The 21,417-nt window shown below is 34.5% G+C and overlaps 1 protein-coding gene and 1 long non-coding RNA gene across 6 annotated transcripts in view; one reads left to right on the plus strand and one right to left on the minus strand.

Annotated features, from left to right (window-relative positions):
- Nucleotides 1-21,417, plus strand: part of ARHGAP15 (Rho GTPase activating protein 15) — a 598,478-nt gene that overhangs the window by 270,133 nt on the left and 306,928 nt on the right. The window lies entirely within an intron of this gene.
- Nucleotides 799-21,287, minus strand: LOC140850613 (uncharacterized). Its single transcript, XR_012133558.1, has 4 exons — nt 21,054-21,287; nt 13,770-13,866; nt 2,881-3,051; nt 799-2,373 (listed from the first exon to the last, which is right to left on the minus strand). It is a non-coding gene; the product is annotated as an uncharacterized lncRNA (long non-coding RNA).

The raw sequence follows: 21,417 nt of genomic DNA on the forward strand, positions 1-21,417 counted from the left end.
CAAAGAGTAAAAGGCCAACAGACGACTGTTTTTCCAGCTCAAGTAGAACCTCTAGAGGAAGGAAGGTAAATATAGACTCTTGGCAAGAGAATATGTCCATTGAGGTCAGATGATATAAAACCCTAAACATAGTGTGGACCACTATTCCATCTGAGTGAATTAGGAAGATGTGAACATTACTGATTTATGTGGATAATAATGATAAATAAGAATGATGATAAAGATACACATGGGCAATAAAAATTAATACAAATGATAAACACATATTTCAGCTTTAGTTTTGTGTGACAAATGTGTGAACTACTATAGTTGGGTTTCTGGTCATTTTTCTTGGGTGGAACATTTTTAACATAATTTCGTAAATCGGTTATTAAAAATTCCTACATTCCACACAGCAGGAGATAAAGTTGATTGTGTTAGAGATACTTCTATAGAAGTAACTAATACTATAAGGAAATAGGGGTCTTATAACTTTATTGGTTCTTGGCTTAAAGAAAAAACACAATAAGACCCCAGAACTTTTCATTCACCATCTTTTCACTATTTGACACTTTTCTTTTCATGGATAGTAAGCTGTAGCAAAATTAAGAACACCACAAATCCTAACACTTCAAGCAAACCTGGGCTCTGCAAAGCATTTTCCTTGGTAGGTGCTGAGTGTTATTATGGTCATAAATTTCCACTAATTTGGAATTTCTCTAACGTGTGGGGTCTATCTCAACAATGTTTCATCTTCATTTGGAAAACTAATTCCTCTGTAATTATTTGGAATGTGTGCAAATAGATTCGTATCTTCAAAAGATCAACTGTAAACATTCTCAAAAAAAAGGAAAGTAATAAGTAATTTTTCTGAGTAGCTAGATGAAAGCTGAAAGCAGAGTGTAGTTGGTATACTCTTTCCTCCTTGAAATGTCCACTTTCTCCCTTGAATGGTGATTTCTTAAATAATCTGCCTGTAAAACGTTTCCTGTTGTATGGAAAGTCCAATATGCATGAGTCGTCTTTATTTCATGTTTTCACGTTGCAGACATCAGAGCACGAATCAGTTTCACACTCCTCAGCCTGAGCAGCTAGACTCCACTGTGGACTCAAGAGATGCTGGTTAGGGCGATACTGTTTTGTGATTCATGCAAAGTTAATGTACCCCTCAGTTCTGGGTTAAATGTCACTCACAGAAAACTGTAAGAGAACTGGGCTTCCCTGGGATTTTATTGTCTCTACCATTGCTTAAAGTAAGCAACCTAGCTGGGGTTTGGGAAGCTTTCCGTTCTGAGCTTTTGTAGTTGCTAACTCGGCTTGTTGTAAATGCATCAACCTGTGTTTCCATCTGCAGTGTTGTTGATTTCCTCCAGAAAACACTGAGGCACCCTCAGTTCATAGGCACAGATGACTGGGTTAAAGAGCTTCCCCCAAGCAGAATGCTGTATATGATAGAATGTAAACGACCAACTCTGATCATCACCCACACAGTGGAATGGAAATAAGAATTGCTGAATGATCCTGAATGTTCTGGTTCATAAACAAATAGAAAATAACAAACCTAATATATTGAGTTTTATGTGCAGTTTGGCCATGAGACAAACTTCTTTCCCCTTGCAGTGTTTAATGAGGAGCGCCCCTCTCACTGCACTTCCATTTTAGATTTCAACTTCCCTAACTCAGATTATCATTTGCTTATAATAAATAGAAAAATCCTTAAATTTTTTGAAATGGTTTCTGGCATAATTACACAGGATTTTTGACCTGGCTAGACAGATAATATTAACACAGCTTCAATACTAAACAAGTCTGAACATGTGTGTGCTTGACTTTTATTAAACTCCTACTGAAGAAACAGATTAATTGGAGGCTGATTCACTGGCGAACAGGCGTTAAAGACAGAAGGACCTTCTCACATTTTGTTCTGTTATCCAGGCTTATGCCATCTCAGGTTGGCAAGGAGATCCCAACTGTAGTGTTTTGAAATATAACTGAAAGAAATTGTAGAATAACAGGTGCAAAAAAAAAATGCAAACCACTTATAAAATGTTGATCTGATTCTTTCCTTTTTTCTCTTGCCAAATGGCCACCTGACACTTTATGGACTCAGGTACTGCCCAGATAACAGTTCGCATAATAATATTACACGGAGGCTGACTGTGGAGGCTTGCAGCTGTCGTAATTATTCCTTATACCATTAGTACTTTTCTCTTCCTCTTAGAAACAAAAATTTTTTTTGGAAGAACCTGGGTACAAGCTGTGAGGAAACCATTTCAGATAGTCTCAAAGAACATTGAGGGGAAAGAAAATGCCCTTCTTGGCAGCTTTGCTTCTGTCCATAAGAGCTGGAATTGTATCCCCTGATGTTTCCTTTGCTGTTTAATGGCTTATATCCTGTAAGATAAGCAAGGCAAAAATAAATAAATAAATAAATAAATAAATAAATAAATAAATAAATAAATAAATAAATAATACAGGAACCAGGAGCTAAGTGGCTAGTGAATTGGAGAAAGGCCCTGTAATGTCTGTGTGGAATACATTATCATTTACAGGGCTTTCCCATGTATTATCTTATTCATAATAACTGTGGAAAAGGTGTCACCAGATTTTTACAGCTGGGAGAAATGCCTCTTAAAAAAGTTAAGAGCTTTCCTAAAGTAATTCACAGAGTAAGTTGGGCAACCAAAACTCCAGCCCAGACCACTTGACACCAGGTCTGCTTGGGGACTTTCTAGGAATGTGACCCCTGGACAGCCCCTCAGTTCTCCTGGGTCTAAATAAGAACATTGGTGGAAAGATGATCTTTAAGTCTCCTTCCAGTTTCAAAATGTTATTTTGAGCTTTGATTATAAACTATTTGGATGAATGATAGAAATAGGCAACAGATTAGTCAACAAATACCTGTTGGAACTTGACTCGAGGCAAGTGTGACTTGTCCAGACCCTCAAGGTCACTGTGGCTCACCCTCGGGTCTAGTTCATAATCCTTGGAGGGTCTGTTAGCTGGTTTCTTCTTGATATGGCTCTGTTAGTATTGTCACCGTCCTCCGTGTAAATACTTCTGCACAAGCCACTAACATCAATGTTGAGATGAGTGTACGGATTTCAGTGTTACATGTTTGAAGTGCAAAACATTAGAAATTAAACATCACTATGGAAATTTTGATGGGTTACATACTTTATCACATATCTAGGAGTGAAGACTCAGCAAAAGGAAAGAAATTGTGAATTGGTTGAAAGTTAAGGATGGGGCATTAAGATTTTGGGTCTCCTGGGTAAGTTTACACTTCACATTATTCTATTTATAAATAGGATAAAATCCATTTAATTTAGAGAGGCAGAAAACATTATTAGGTTATTTACTTGTTTATCTAGACCCTGTATCTTTCCATCAAAGAAGTTCACAGCATTACTTTTTAAATTTTAAGCTTCTTGAGACCACCTGGTGAGTTTTAGCTATTGCATTAAAATATTCAAGTGCCAGGCACATCAGTATATCAGTTCATTTCAGGTTAAGATACAGATTCATGCAGTTGAAATGAACCCCCCCATAGACACAAGAATAACAAAATACTAAGTGAAGTCCTTATTTTCAGTACATATCTTTTAAAATGTTACGCTTGACTCTACTTTCCATCTCTTTGTTTTTAATGTATGGACTGGTTGTTCGGCTCTCTTACTTAGGTTCTATCCTGGATCACAAAAAGCTAACGAGAAATACAGCAGAGAATTGCAGAATGTTTCGTAGTCTCCATTACTAGTAGAGGAATGAAGCCTACTTTTCTCTGTGTGCTTTGCAACAGCTAATTGGAGGCTTTCTGAATTTTTACTACATATCAATTCCACTATAGAATGAAAGTCCAAAAACTGAGTGAACTTTTTCATATCTCAACATTCCAAGTATGGTAAAACCGTTCCGCTTGCTAAATGATGTTGTAAATATCGAGATTAGTTTCTTCTAAAATTACCAGTGCCAGGTGCATTCCATTTCTCATGTCATATAATATTCTGTTACCAGTGTTCACAGTTTAAAGGGAGGTTTAAAGAATGTGTAGACAAAAAAAAAAAAGGAAAGACATTTAAATGTGACCACTGTATCTATACACTGTACTTGGGAGATATGCTGAAGGGAAGAATTTTTTTTAGTTTTTGTTTTGCTTAGGTGAGGGAGGTTGGATGGGGCAGCTATTGTGTCCATCACAAATAGATATAAAAGTTTAAATATATAAATCAGTTGCAAAACCAATGTTATTGTGTTTTGTTAGTTGCACTTCTCATGCATAAAATCTCAGTACTCAAGATGTCCCCATAAAATCTTTCACTAAACCTCTGTTTTAAAGTATTCGAAAGGACATCATTCCATGTGGGAATATTACATACAGCCACCGATTCAACAGTAACTGAGAACTTATGTACAAAACATTCTTTACATATTGACAAATATTTCTAAAAAATGAATTGGTATTTTTTGTTGTTGAGTGTTTTATGAATGACCTTTACCTCTGTAGACATATGCAGTTTTCAGTTTTTTGGGTGAGACTTTCAAAATATTTTTTGAGAGTGTTCAATGTTAGCAGTGACATTTTTACAGTGATTTCAGAGCCTTGTAGTTTAGAATATTCTATTTGCTTTATTTCTAATTACTTATCCCACCCTCATTTTAAATACTGTGCAGATGTAATTGACAGTGATGGTATACAATATGTATGAAATGAGCTTTTCTCTATCGGTGGTGTGTGTCATGCAAGACTCCATTGCAATATTTACAGTTAAACTAAACTTTTTAGAAGGAGCAAAATTGCATTTGTTTTGCAGATTCGCTCATCATTAAATGTGAAACATTTCACATTTGTCTTTTTGAGTAATTGGCTTTTTAAAATGATAAGGTGCTCTGAACACTTGTTATGTGGATAGGTCTGACGTTGTATCCCAGAAATCCATATGCCATACAGACAGAACAGAAGAAAGATATTCACAAGCATGTCACAGATTGGACTAAAGCAAGCCAAAAACCCAAGTGCCATGGCATTAACAATAGCACCAGATTTACTGTCACGATCACAATCTGTGCTGCATCACAGACAGAAGGAGAACTTTTGATAGGTAACACCTCGGTGTTTTTTTAATCTTTTTGGCAAATTATCATTTATCATTATATTTTTGCCTGCCATATAATATTATTACAGTGATATAAAAAAATACAGGGTAAGTTTAATAGGCCCCAACAAAAGGACTGACTTACTAGCCAGGCCATGTAGCACTAAAAAGAGAGGAGAGAGAGAGGGAGAGAAGCAGATATTCTGTTGTTTTATTACAGATCAAACTAAACTTGGAACAACAGAAAACAGCTAAGGTATGGGTGAGGATTTTAGCTTCTTTGAGTTCACAAAAGGAAATGGCTTATTAATGACAGGGAAAACAAAAGAATTACCCCTCTTGAGAACTTGAAAACTCTGATGTTTCCAAAATATGTGGTTTCCCAGGATAAAAACTAACAGCTAATTTTATTTTCCAAATTGGAAGAGGAGTGAGTGGGGATATTTTGAGCTGTGAAATTGTCCGGTCCTTTCTATTCTGTGCATTTCCCTGTGATACACATAGGAAGAGACCACAATGCACAGGAGGCCCCAATAGGTACTAAAAAAAGATTTACATGATCACAGTTTGCAGCACAGCCTCATGTTGGGCTGATTGAAGGGAAAACTCTAGGAACACTGCACAGAGCTTCCTGGCACCAAATAGAGAAACATCAGTCGATTGTTTTTCTTAATTGAATGCCACTTTGAGACCTCATTGAAAATAATGTCTCCACCTATCTTGCAGCTGTCTACCTGGCTGACACATTTCTGGAGAACAGCCTCCAGTGGGTATTGTTTTCTTATGGGGGAGTGTATCCTAAAGTTATCCAGTTTTGTTAACATAACAAAAAACTATTGCTAGTTTCTTAAAGATATAAAAGGAGTCTTACGAAAAATCTAAAAAAATTAATTAGCAAGATGCTATGCTATCCAAGTATAGCTATGTAGTAACAAAAAGAATATCGATCCATAAATTAATTTAAAATTGAGTTGGCTGAACTGAAGAGTTTGATGACTAAAGTAAGTACGGTATGTTCTCTAGTAAGCAAATTAATGGCTCTCTATACTATTCAGACTGTTTTTTAATCACAGTTATGATCATATTTTTTATTCCTTAGCCTTGAAACTAAATGAGAGTGAGTTTTAGTCCTGTGTCAGTTTGGAAACCTGAGCACACTATTTTTCTCTCCACATTCCACTTGCCAATGTCAGTCTTCCTTAAAGTCCTGAGAATTACGTATTGTTGATTACTGCCAGTTCACATGCATCACTTTCATGGGACTTAATATATTTCTTCTAACTTTCAAACTCTGTCAACTCAGTTTTAACTTACTAATCATTCCCCCAGAAACAGACTAAGTACTGTGGGGGTTACAAAGAAGTACATAATAGTTACTGCTTTAAACAATATAGGTTGTCACTACGGAGTAAAAAAGAAGGAAACCACCTACGATAAAATGTAACAAATGGCTTAAATTGTTTTTAAAGGTTTTTAATGTGTTCAGAAGTGGAAGAAATGGGTGCATGAGATACCAAAACAGACCAGAGAAGGAAAATGAGTTTCAGGAGTTACAGGAGAGGGAAATAAAGAGAGGGAGAAAGAAAAGGAGGAACTTCAGATACAATTTTTATCAAGTTTTGTAAAACAAAATGTTTGACTAAATCACTCATGCTCTTTTGTTGTTGTGTTTATAGTCTGAATATGTCAGACCAATGTAAGTGAGACTAAACTTTTCCCCAGGGACACAGAACAACTACCTGTGGAAGATACTCGCCATAGAGCAGCACAGTCAGGATCATGACGAGGACACTAGGATGGGAAGGTTTTAAAAAAGAAAAAGACAGGGGAGCCTTATTACTCCGAGCTTATTCAGGTTAGAGTACACTGAAATTTTTCCAATATAAGTAGGGAATCCTGTAATGACAATTTAAACTTTTGAAGTTGGTGAGGGACAGGGTACAGCCATGATACTACAGTACTGGAAGGAAAGCGTCAAACGGTGGCAAACGTTGGCATGAGTAAATAGGGTGTGGAACATGGTACCAATTCTGAGCATCCAAGGATGAAGAAAACATAAATGGTCTGTATTGAGGACAAAGGAGGTGGAGAACATAAAAAAAGGATAGATTTATAGAACAAGAATTGATGAAATGGTTGGTGATGACCCTGGTAGAAATAAGAAAATCTGAAAGCTAAAATATTTTAAGGAAGAAAATTTTATAGAAGAAGTAAAATGTAAAAGAGGCCTTGAGATATATAGAATATGAATGAGTCTTGACAGAAAGATATGGGGAATCAAATTACAGACTAAATATTTTGGTGGGGGACAGTTAAAGTAAGTTAATGGAAAGACATATATTATTTTCAGGGGCATATTTATTTCCTAATGCATGATGTACTTGTAGTTTTCAAATAAGTGTCTGATTCTGAATTTGTGGCTTCCTTAGATTTGTATTAATTTAATAATGTTTCATTTTAAAGATCATTTTTCAGCTTAAATAAGATATGCACTATGAAGTTATGATTGATTTATTCATTGGTGAGCAAACACTTATGAATTCCACCATGTGGGTACAGGCTAGGGAGAGGTCTTACAGAGGCTCTAGCACAAAGCAACCAAAATAAATAAGCTTATTTAATAAATAAGTATGTCTTAATGTAAATTGGTGACTTGAATTGAGTTTATAAAATAAGAAAAAGTAGATAAGGGGACTCGTGATTATGTTCTTAGAATAAATAAAATTTGTTATTGCATAGATAGTAGTAAGAACTTCTATGTTCTTATTTCTTAGGTTTTTAGTTTATAAGCGCTCATAAGTTTATAAGTGACAGATTCTTTTGGGATACAGTAGGAAGTTTCCAAAAGTTATCTGAGTCAAAATTCCTATTATCAAAATGCAAAACATCTATTTGAAAATAATTTATAGGTTAGATTTTTCTCTCTCTGAAATGACTCCAAAGTATAAAGGTAATTTCTGGGAAGTATAGGTAAATTTTAGAAAAACAGAATTATCTCTAGTCAGATAATTTAAAATATGAACAAACCCACTCAGTGAATTTTATGCCAGCTTTGGGTGATGGGAGAGTGCATTAGGGAGGGCATTTATTAAGTGTGATGATAAAAGGAAGAATTCCCTCTAGCAAAACAAATAAATGAGTGCTTATGAGTAAGTTTTTATTTGGTTTTTGTTTTATACTGTAGTCTTCATCAGATTGTATTTATCATTTTGTACTTTTTATTTCCACCCTTATGGGAATTAGTTATTCTTGCAGGTATCCTTATAAACTTAATATAAATTTTATTATCCTAATAAATTTGCTTCATTAACTTAAGCTAAATTGACTCCCTTTATGTAAAATGATAAATGTGTGCACTTGTACATCCCACTTTCTCAGAAACTACCTATAGATTTGTTAGTCATATTTTTATATTGTTAGGTTTGTTAGGTTTACAAAATTTCTATTTTGCTCTGTCATTCTGATTTTTAGAGACATGATTTTTAGGGCTTAATTAAGGATTGTCCTTATTTCATACAACTTACTCACTTGCAAATATTTACTTTAAACTGTTTTGATAGGTTTCCTTTGGTTGTTTGGAACCAAATATAGTATGAAGCTCATATTGTCCAAGGAAGTAATTTGGGACCTTTGTATGTGAACATAAACTAGACTGGCTACAGAATTCCTGGGTCAGGAATTCTGCTATAAAATTTAAATACTAAGAGGTGTCTTTGATGAATTACCAGACTTTATATAAAGAAAGATATAAAAAGATAAAGAAAAAGTCCCGTGGACCTTCCAAAACATAGTCATTTAGAGAGGAAACAGGCAGGCATCAGACTTTACCATATCAGTATTTTCATCTGTCACATCTTTGGATATTTCTGTTCCATTTTATTTAGATTTTCTTTTTTCAAGTGTACCATGGAGGAGTGTATCTCCTACATTGTTTTCTCCTATATATTGTCTTCTGTAAATAAATGTGCCTCAGTTAGAACATTTTATAATTATTTAGTGTTTTGACTACCTCCTCACCGGCTTTGTAATTCAGTGGTCATGTTTTAACTTTGTAATTCTAGTTTTAATCTTGTTTTTAACTCAAATAATTTCAGAAGAGTATTTTCTGTTTGTTTATATGTTGTTACTTTCAAGGAAAGAGATTCTTTTTAGCTATTTTATTTGCTTTTAATTTTTAATTATAAGATATCATGTTTCAGAGGTATGGTTTTTAAGTTTTAAAAATATAGGTATCATATGATCCAGCAATCCTACTCCTGGGTATATTTATAAAGGAAGTGAAATCACTATCTTGAAGAGGTATTTGTACTCCTGTGTACATTTCAGCATTATTCACAATAGGCAAGAAATGGAACAAGCTGAGAGCTCATTGACAAATGAATGGTTGAAGGAAATGTGACATATATGTCACATTTCCACATAATGGGATATTATTCAGGCATAAAAAAGAAGGAAGTCCTGCTATTTGTGGCAACATGTTTGACCCTTGAGGGCATTATGCTAAGTGAAATAAATAAGGCAGAAAGACAGATAACTACATGAGCTTACTTACATAAGGATTCTAAGAGAGCAGACCCACCGACACTGAGAGTAGATTGGTGGTTGCCAGGGGCTTGGATGGGAAAACAGGAAAATGTTTGTCAAAGGATACATATTTTTGGTTAGAAGATGAGTAAGTTTTGTGGATTTACCATGGTGACTATAGCTAATGATATTTGCTGTACACTGGAATGTTACTGAGAGTAAATATTAAATTCCTCAACCTGAAGTTGCTGTGAGGTGATGTATCTGTTAACTAACCTCATATTGGTAATCATTTCACTATATATATGTTTGTCAAATCATCATGTTGTACACCTTAAACTTACACAATGTTGACAATTAAATCTTTCCTTCCCTTGACTGGAAAAAAAAACCTGGGATATTCTTCACATAGGTACTGTTTTTTGTTGCTTTAATGGGAATATGGCAGGAGAGTTAAGTTAGTGATTGTATTCAGACTACCATCTTTATTAATATTCTCTCCAAATCTTTGAGTTCAACTGTTTTTGTTCATTTCATGTGTTTTCCTTCATTTTATCATCAGATTTGTTCTACTAGCTGCTACTAGAGCATGGTTTAATTTCTCTAATAATTTGCTATGTAACCCTCATGGTTCTTTGAAGCCCTCAAAATTCTCATTTTATATTTTGCTAAGTTTTCTCTGACCATCTATCTTTATTCTTGTGTCCTTGTTTCAATAGGTCCAAGTTGCCATATTTTTTCCCTGAGGGTGTATACGTGTGACATTTTCTGCTGTTTCCTGGAATAATTTTTCTTCTAATGTGGGCTTTGTATCTGACTCCCATTTATTTTTTCCCCACTCTTTTCGGCAGATGTGAGAACAAGAGTTGCAATGTCTGTACACTAATCCCATATGGCATGCTCTCTGCTTATTAATTTTCTCAGTATAGAAATGGTTGCCTTCAAACTCAAAGTACTTAATCTGAAGAAAACTGCAAATTCTTCTTGAACAATCTTAATTTCTCTCTGTGTGTCCTCATTTTCAATCCATATACTAAATGTGTACACTTTCCTATTTCCAGACTTTTTTTTCTATCCCTTCCTTACTGAGAATTCTGGAAAGACTGTTACAGTATTTTGTATCCTGTAGCTATTTCTGAGAACATATTATTATCTCTTAGAAATTATTTAATCCCATCTAAAATTGAGATTGGATTTAGGATTGTCCAGCACCTAATTTATTAGCATTTTTTTCTTCCCCTCAGTTATACTAATAGTGCTCAAATCATTTATCCAAAGATAATTTCAAGTACATGAATAACTCCATAGACATTACATTTGTTTTTCAAAAGCATCAATATTATGTTTGTGTTTAAGAGTCTCTATTACATAGCTGCTAAAAAGAAAAAGACATGGCATCTTTAAATACAGAAGGTATTTGTAGCATTTGATTAGAATTTACATGTAAGTATGAAATAATCATGAAACTTTTTCTAAGTTTGGAAACAGAAAATCACTATAATAATTAAATAATATTTCAGCTCTTGAAAAAAGAATTTATGCTATTTGGGGAGGAACACAGATGGCTCAAACCAATTACCTTCATTATTTTGAGATGTTTGTTTAGTTGAGACTATGGGTAAAAGAGGAAGATACAGTATTTCCCTTTACATCTTGGCTTGACATATGTATCTAATATTACATATAATATAAAGTATTCTGATAATAACATTGTTTAGTTATGAGGGTTTGACATAGAAGGCACTGATCTATGACAGTTTTAGTTTTTTCAGAATAAAGTGAAAGATGTATTACCTGGTTACCAACCCCATTAAGGTGCCACCACCTTCTAGAAATAGCTTACTGCAAAGCAACTTTAGCATCAGAGAATAGCTAGTCTATGTAAAGCATGTTCTTGGAAGATACAAGTCTAACACGTTGACACATATATCACACACCCACACCTACCAATGGAAAAACAACAACCACCTCATTAAATTTAATGAGGCAAATGGTGCTATTTTTGATGGGACACTAATGAGAGAATCTTTTTTTTTTTTAACCAAATAGAATCTTATTAATTTATGTCAGAAACAGAAGTGGAGACACAGTCATATTAGAAGCGTTAATTCCACAAGGGATTAGTTCCAATGGTCCTTTAACTGGGCTTAACCACTTCGTTAATCAAACTTTTTGAGGTTCATGTTCATGTTACATGATTTAAGATGATTCCTGTTTCATACTCAAAGTTTCTTGACGATAGGAATTATGATTATTCACCTGTATATCCTCTATTCTGTATGTCCCCTTTAGACATTTATGGGAACACCCTTTCTTCTCCTATTCTAGATAAATACACTGTATTTCACTTTTGGAGATTTTTGCATTAAAAAATAAATGAATTTGAGATATAAATTTTTAAAAATCCAACCAAAAATTATTTTGAAACTAGTACTGGCATGCACCATTTTAGAGGGCAATGTATAAAACCTGAAAATTATGAGTTTAATTTAAGTACTTTGCAGGAACTTGCCCTTTGAATAAAAAGGCATGGTGAATTGTCTCATACAATGTAATATTCTTTGTAACATGAAAATCTTCCACATTTGGAGGACACATTATATTTCATCAAATACTGATATGGACACATGTACTTAGTGAAAAACTTATCTTTGGAACTCCTGTAAAATGTATTCATTGATAGCAATCTATGTGATTGTGTATTACAATAGACTTCTTTTATGTCAGCATTATCTAGTATTCTGTAAAGAACACTAACATTCCATCCTGGAAGGGGGAAACATGTGACATGCATTATCATTCATAGAACACATATTTAATTGAGCATCTTCTTTGTGCCAAACAGTCTGTGTGTGTGTGTGTGTGTATGTGTGTCTGTGTGTGTGTCAAATATTAGCATAAGTACCAGGATACAGCAGTTAAGGAAAATGAATTCTTCCCTCATGGAGTTTATATTCTAGCTTGTAAGCCTGGAAATAAGCAAAACCATAGGCAAAATAAAATACATACTATATTGATGTTATAATGGCAACTAGAAAATAAGTTCAGGTAGCAGAATTTAGAAATTCAAATAAGAAGGCCAGAGAAGGCCTTAGAAAGATGACATTTGAGTAAAATCTGGAGGAATAAAGGGTTAATTAAGATTAGTATTAGGTTTTGTTGATAACACTGATTTACATGATAATGATGGCTTCAATCACAGTAATAATGGAAAAGAACATTGTAGGAAATCTATAGTAATTAGAAAACTCTTGAAACTATATATTTTAAAGACCACAGAATGTTTCATATTTTAAGAACTATAGTCTTTAATTATGTGTTTATTAACAATGTTAAGTAATACTTGTCTAAACACAAGTATCTAGGGTAATTGTTAACTAGCTGTGTGAAGATGATAAATTAATCAATTAATCAATTTCTACCAAAAAACTAAAAACCCCCAAGACTTTACATCACTGTATATGGATGTTGTCTGTCTGTCTGTCTTGGTTATCTAAGTGTTTCCATCCTATTATTCTACAGATTTATTGAATACAAGGACTGTGTATTAATTCTTTCTTCTTTTACACAAAGGCAAAGAAATGCATGGCATCTGTTTATTATAACTGCTGAATGAATTGGTTAATTTATTTGACAAATGTTTGTTGCGATACTGTGTTAAGAGCTGGATATACATTGGTGATTAAGGAAAAAAAAAAAAAGGTCCTAGACTCATGGAGTTTACATATTAGTAGAAAATAATCAATAACCAGACAACCAAAAAGTATATAATGTCAATTAAAATACGGTATGAGGAAAATAAAGTAGGGGAAGGAGATAGAGTATGAAAGAGGGTGTAAGAAGATAGCCTCTTTTGGAAAGGGTGATCAAGGAAGACCTCTGAGAGGCAACGATATTGAAAGAGAACCATGAAAAAGGGGCCCATCTGAATAAAGAGCATTCTGGGAAAGAACCAAAAGTTCAAAGGCTCAAAGAAACAGCTAGAAAGCTAATGCAGTTGAATCAGAGCACAGAGGTGAAGTGTAGGAGGAGAGGACATCACCACAATAGGCAATGTTCAGATCATTTAATTCTTGGAGACTATGATAGGTTTAATTTCAACCATTAGGGTATTTTGAGCACTCTCAGTGACATGGTCCTAGTAACATATTTTTTGATTATCACTCTCACCTGTATAATGACCTTGAGTGTAGAGGTTAAGAATGGAAGCAAGGAGTCCATTTAGGAGGCTCCTGTCATGCAGAGGAGAGGTAGTTTCTGTCTTGGGCTAGAGTGGTAGAAACACAGGTGATTAGAGATGAAATAAAAATGGATTAAATACAACAGTACAAGGAAAAGTTCTTTGAAAACAACCCCTTGGACTTTTCAAGCATGTGATTTCAAGTAAATGCATTAGTATAAAACATGGTGATATTTAAATTTTATCACTGAGATGTTTGGCAGTTTCTAGTAAAATTTCCAGATATTGAAGTGAAATATTTATTTTAATCAACTTCAAGAATGGTTAATGAGGATGCATACTATCTTTTATACATTCCTTATGGGAATTAACTTTACCTGGTAACTTGTTATTGTTCTTTTGAATCAGTATCACTTCTTTTTTCAGAATACTTCCAAGATTTTTTTTCTTTAGCTTTAGAATCCAACTGTTCACTTGTGATATAATAAGGTTGTTTTCTTTGTATTTATCCTGCTTTCAGCGTACTTTAGTGGTTCTTCAGTCCATGGTTTGATATATTGCAGGTTTAGGAAAATCTCAGTGATTCACTTTAAATGCAACTTCCCTCTCTTTCTGGGACTCCAGTTACATATCTCTCAGACCTTTCCTTGAATCTATGGTGTTTTCAGTGTTTTCCATTATTTTGTTCACTGTGCCTAGTCTGCATATTTTATTCTGACCTAATTTTAGTTCATTTTTGTCTCTGTATTTAATCTGCTGTAAATCTATCTTAATATCATTGACTGTATTTTCATTCTAAAATTAATTTCCTTCTACTGGTCATTTCTATTTCCATGAATATAGAATTTTTTGAATATATTACATGATGTTATTTATTTTTGAATAAGTATTTTATTTTTATTTTTGCATATATTATATGATATTCATTTTTAAATATATTATTTGTTTTTTTTAGTTTATTTCATTTTTAATATATGGATATATTTATATTTTTGGATATATTCTATTTTATTTATTTGTTTTTTGAATATATTATATCATGTTTTACAACTGAGTTATCTGATATATTATAGACCCTTTTTCATCACTTTCTGTTTGCGGTCAATCACTTATCTATTGCAAACCTACTTTTTTGGTCAAGTGCAGGATATGGTGTATGAAAAGTTATAGAGATAATTTAAGGTTATAGATGATTACATTTTCTCATAGGAAATTTATTTTTTATTTATGGCAATTCCATTAGGTTAGTAGCAGATCATCTTAATCTGAGTAGAGATTAAGCTAATTCAATACTGGGTTGCTGTGTTTGTGAGGGCTGGTAGATTTCTGGTTCATTTTTATGCTCGTGGCATAATGCCCCAGGATCCCAGCTGAAGCCTCCGTGCCTCTCCACCTTGGTAGGATGTAACCCCACTGCTGCTCCTCAAGCCCTGTGAGACTACCATCGGTTCTGATGAGCAGCTCCGCCTATCAATCACAGCTTTTGAGTACAGATACCAGAGGCAAAGAGGCAAGACCAAATTCTGAGCTCACCGCTCTGGGCTTTCATTCTCTTCAAGATCTTGATTCGTAAATTCTGTACCTTGTTTTGGCCCCTCAGTATCTTCAAAGAGAAGTGGTATATGTGTATTGTGAGTGTGTGTGTGTGTGTGTGTTTCTCTGGCAGAGGTTGATCTGAAGCCAGTCAGCCATTGCCTGAAATTGTTTGTTTAATGAAAAATATAGGGGTAGGATGCAAAGTAGTTCGTAGAAGAATATTTATCATCTTAATATATATATATATATATATATATATATATATGCAAACCATAAGTAACAAAGATTTAAAAGATTAAAGTTATTAAAAAATCAAAATAAAGGTAATTTAATTATAAAGAAAATGTAATTATGAACTTACAAAAATTAAAAGGTAATAATGATGATGTAAACCACAAATGAAGTATATTTTGTTAATAAAACCAAAAGCTGGCCCCTTAAACAAATTTGAAGAAAATTGACATTATAACTAAAAAGAATGAAAAGACTTTTTGTTAGAAATAAGAAAATGACTACAAATAAGAAATTACTTGTAAGAAAATTTGAGTAAAAATTGTTTAATATTTCATAACTAAGAAAATCTAAATGAAATGGATTATATTTTGGAAAACAAACTACAAAATTAATTCAAGAAATAGAAAAACCAAATAACAAAATTATCATAAAAGAATTTTTTTAAAGTAATGCAATATCTACACCTGGAAAAATATCACGAACATTTTTATAGATAAGTTTCACCAAACTTTCAAAGACCAAGCAATCCCCATGTGATATAAAGTCTTTCCCATATAAATAAGGAAAGTTTGCCAATTTATTTTATGAGACTGGTATAACCTGAAAACAAAATCAAACAGGTTTGATTAGCTCCTAAAAGGCCAGTCAGAATGGTGATTAAGATGGTAAGGCTTCTAAACATAATGAGAGCAGTCAAATCTTATTAACCAAGTGAAATATTGATCCCAAAACTATAAATCCCTACAATAAGAGAAAATCTGTCTTTGTACATTCATACTATAACTCACTAAAGGAGAAAAACCATATGACTATCTCATTCAATGTCTTAAAAAAACTTTGTTAAAATCCAATACCCACTTAAAAATAATAGTGTGCCAGCAATATGAATTTCTTTAGGAAAAAAAAGCTAATATATGTGAACATATAAAATCAAAAACCACTCTGTGAATGTAGATGTTGGGAAAAGCATTCTTATCCATTATTAGTATAATTGCAATTTTAGAGAAGAATGTAGCAGAATTTAGTTTACCTTTGATTTTGCTCTTCACTTTTAAGAATTATCATATTCCTGTACTTAAATAAATAGAAATAGGTACAAAGTGCTGCTGTAGCATTGGCTTTTTTGTAAAAGAAAAAAGTTTTATTAAATATCTATTTATAGAAAGGTAGTAAACATATTAAGGTATATTAGGAAAAATAAGCAGTGGTGGGAAAAATGGTAGGCTAACATTGGAATCACTATTTTTCTGTTCAAACCACATAAAGAAGTGTCAGTGAATGAGGGTGTCTAGGAAGTGGTTAGAGTGAAGGGAGAATTTGGCCCAGAGAATGCATTTTCCTCATTTTCCCCACAGCTCTTGGTTTGAGCACATGGGAGGTGGAAACAGTGGAGGAAATCTGTAGCTGGTGACTTCTGCGGACACCTGCTTCCTCCTGCACAGTGGTGCTTATATTGCTCATGAAAAGCCCATACCCCAAAGTCGTCCTTATGGCAGTGCTCATTTAGGACAGCTTATGTTTGTAAGAATGTAATTTAATTATCAGAAATCAGCTCAGTGATTTTCTCTGCCATGACTGACATTTTATAGGTTTTAAAAAACCAAACAGATTTTGAAAAACTCTTACAGCCCAGAGAATAAGAACCTCTAGTTTGTTGTGTAACTATATTTAGATTTCCTGTAAATTCTGGTGGAAGACCTTTAGATGGGACATGCCAATTATTCCTATACCACCTGAAGCACTTTTCATTTCCTTTTTGAATGGACTGGATTTATGTAAGCAAATTCAAACAAACAGCAGGACTTAGACTGAAATTTAAAAAGATTTTAAATAAAAAAAAAGTGTTGTTTAGGGGAACAGCAAAGAAGGCTTACAGGGATTTCAGCAGTTAGGAGAAAGCTAGGAAACGAGATAATTTGTGATAGAGGTTCACTTGCCCACAGCTATGGAGATAGCAGATTTAAGGAAGACAATTGTAATGGAGTCAATATCACTTTTTATAAATAAATATTTTATTTAAAATAATTTAATTACATTCAATATCTTAATTTATTTTGCTCTGGATCCTCCATTTCTTTGGTGGTGGTGGTATGTGGGGGAGGGAGGTGGTTTGAAAAGAAACAAAAAGAAAATACATACACTTGCCAATTTCGGTAAACTCAGTCTTCTTAGATGTAACCTTCCCAAGATTATATCTATGTGAAAAGGGAAGCTTACTTAGCCTCCTGGTAAATGGGAGAATGGCCTCAATTTTCCCTGTCTCTCATATATTCATTCAGTAAATCCTTATTGAGTATTTATTGCATGGCAAACTATTCAAGGTCCTGGGGATGGTATGGTGAATAAAGAGGTAAAAACCCCTGCCCTCATGCAGTTTACATTCTAGAAGGGTCATTGCTGGTGCCCACGCTGTTGTGGACAGTGTGGCTGTGCCCTTCTGTCCTTGGTCCTCTTTGAGCAAACCTGCCCGGTTTTTCCTGTTTTTCGCTTACTAGTTTGTCTTGTCTCCTGGCTGGCATCAAGCTGCCCCACTGCCGAAATTTGGATTCTTACTGTTTGAATTCTGAGGTCCTTTCTTTTTCAGTACTCTGGTACTGGTTGGAGCTTTCAGCACATGTGCCTCTGTCCTCAGGGGCCCAAGGACCCAAAGGGTCCCCTCCAAGCTCTGACAGGCTGTGGGATGAGGAGATGCTCCAGAGGCTGGTCACAAGCACTGCCCTTGCCCTTGCAGCCCTGACTGCCACTTCTCCCCCTACACGCCCCCCCACCACATGTCAGAAGCTTAGCACCAGATAAGTGTTTCCCTTCTGCATATCCTCCCAACTCTAACCCCATTTAAACAGGGATCTTGTGTGTAAAATTGCAATATTTCCAGAATCTCTCCCCTGGCCTTAGAGAATCTCCATATCAATAGGTGTTTCCAAGGGGTGGAGAGTAGTTGTTGGGGTCCAGGGGTTGCCATTGAAGTTTCAGGCAGTGCAAAGAGCAAAAACGGTAGCAGGAGTCTCCATGGAGGGTTCTCAAAAGAAGCCACTTGATTCTGCATAGAGCTGTACTTTTTAATACTGCTATAGTGCTAATTCATGTTTACTAACTACTGAAGACACATATGTGTGTGGCCTTCATAGCCAGGTGTCTGGACTTTAAGGCCCTTATCTAGCTCCTTACTCATGGGTACAACATGCAGTGTTTTTAAGGTTTCTCAAGGCCAAACATATCTGGGGTGAAGCAGCAGACAGCTGTCCTCATAGAACAGTAGGGAAAGTGGAGGAGGGGGCTTCCCTACAGTAGTCAATCTCCATATCAATAGGTGATTACAAGGTGGGTGGAGAGAAAACACATATCTGGACTGGAGAGGTTGGGCAGGGTCCTTTTGCAGCTGTGTTGGGAGAGACATAGGCAAGGACTACGAGCATAAGAAGCAAAATTTTAAAATTCTACTAAGAGACAAAAACAAAATCTTAACAAAGGGAGACACACTTAGTCTCTGAAGGGGAAGCCTTTCTACTTGCCAATATTTCATTTTTCCCAAATTAATATATAATCCTATCAAAATCCCAGTGGGATATTCTGGGAGAAAAAAATTTTTTAAGTACATTTGAAAGGTTTGGAATCAGGAATAGTTCCAAAAAGTCATAAAAGGAATAACAGAGGAAATATGCCCTATGAGATACAGGGAATATCTTAAAGTAAGAATAAATTAAAGGTTAAAACAGCATAAACCAAGAGAGAAATCACACACCTGTATAGAGAGCCCATAAAAAGCCCCTCGCATCTGTAAGGTTAACAAGAAAATCACAAACCAGTAAGGAGATAGAAGGTTAATCAATAAATGTTGCTACACAATTCACAATATTTGAAAAAAAATTTAAACAGTAGATTCTCTATGCTTTTTAATAAAACAAATGAAATTAGAATTATTTATATACAGATTTATAAGGGAGAAAATATGAGTTAAAATCTGGTATCTGGATGGTTAAAGAATTTCTAGGAACCAAAATATTCATTACAAAAAATTATAAAGGAATGATATCTAAATTATACAATGTGCAAATTAAAAATAGCACTTTTATATATAAATAATTTCATTAGAAATTCCATTAAATTCTCTGCATAAAGGGAGAATATTTGTAATTATGACCAAGGCTTAAGAAGCTTATTGAAGTACTCTTTCAAATAAACCTTAAAAATCCTGTAATTGAAAAATATAAAAAATACTAACAAATCCTAAGAAAAATACACTAATTGTAAAAAAATGCAAACTTAAAAATAATCTATTTTCTACAAAATTTGCTGAGCATACAATATTATGTTACTTAGGAGAAAACATGAATTGAAATGGTCCCATTCCTAAATTTTAGTGCAATTATGAAACATAGAACAATCTTTCTAGCAATTAGGAATTCATTTTAGCTGGGTGACCCCAGCTTCTCAAATGGAGAAGCCTTTTTGTTATATAGTCAGGATAATGAGTTATGTAGAAGAGACTCACTTTACTCATTTTTTGAGCCTGATAATTTTAGAAAATAATGTAATGGGGAGAGAATAAGACAGAAAAGGAAAAGAGTGAGGTCTCAGAGCAGCAACCACTCTGAAGTGTAGTCTTGTCAAAGATGGCATGGGAGAATCGGGATCGCTGGGGAAAATTCATTGGGTATGTGAAATATACCAGTTCCATATTGTCAGGCTTCTGCCACTGTATGCTCTGGGCTACCTTACGAGAACCCTATACTCCAAATGTTGCACAAGCTCTGGTTACCCTGGTGTATAAAGGATGAGTAACTTGTACAGTATTTAGTTATCATAGTAGTGAGTGTTAATCTGAATGGCTCGATGTAGTCTAAACTTCTGCCATAATTTACCAAGAACTCTTTGGAGTCTGCTTTCAGATCTCACCACCATGTGTCCTTCAAGAACCCTGAATTTCTGTGATTTTCCTTGAGATAGTATATATGCCTGATGTGACGGGAGCATACAGGCATGTGCTGATGGCAAGGAGAAGACCGTGGAGTCATACTCTCTGATAATGTTTATTCCACATCTGTAATTTGTGTCCTACAAGGCCCTTGGGACATAAACCACATGTGCTGTATTTGCATTAATGGAAACTTGAGAAGGAGAGGCCATAACACTATTAAAATGTTTAGCTTTTGCTCCCCCATCACACAGACACATGCTAATAACTACTCCCAGACCTTGTATCATGGTGCTGCAGGATGCAACGTGGAGTGCTCTCATTGTTTCAATGTAAGGGACTTAAAAACAAATAGCTGCCATCTCTGCCTCTGATAGTGTGCCAGGCTTTTAACTTCTTTGGTTTTCCCCTCTTTAGATCATGGTGAGGTATCTCAAATGTATTCCAAACAGTGCATTACCTCCAAGTCTTTGTTTCTTCTTTTATAAAGAAGCTCTACTTCAAGGTATATTTAGAAAAGCCAGGGTCTAAGCCAAATTCCAAAGAACCACATCCTAATTCTACTTTCAAATGTCAGGAAATGACTTACCAGAGCTGATTCCCCCACACGGGTTATGGATCACTCAGGCCAAATTGTCAAAAACGTGACAGATATTCTGGAGTTTTTCTGTAGGGTTAAACATTCAGCTGTTTAATTACACATAATTAATGCATCTTATAAACCAGGAGAGAGAGAAAGAAAGCCAAGGAGCAGGGCGTGAAGACTGCATCTCTCATTAGTGCCTAAGGCAGTGTTTTTCAGATTACATCCTAGGACCCTTTAGTGGGTCACAAAACCAGTTTAGTGAGTTAGGATCAGTATATTTAAGTGAAATCGATTTTAAAAAGAATAGAGCAAAATAAAAATATCAGATATTCCATATAGCAAAGGGATGTATTATTTCATGAAACTT

Source organism: Manis javanica, chromosome 7, assembly GCF_040802235.1.
Source record: "Manis javanica isolate MJ-LG chromosome 7, MJ_LKY, whole genome shotgun sequence".
NCBI lineage: Eukaryota > Metazoa > Chordata > Mammalia > Pholidota > Manidae > Manis > Manis javanica.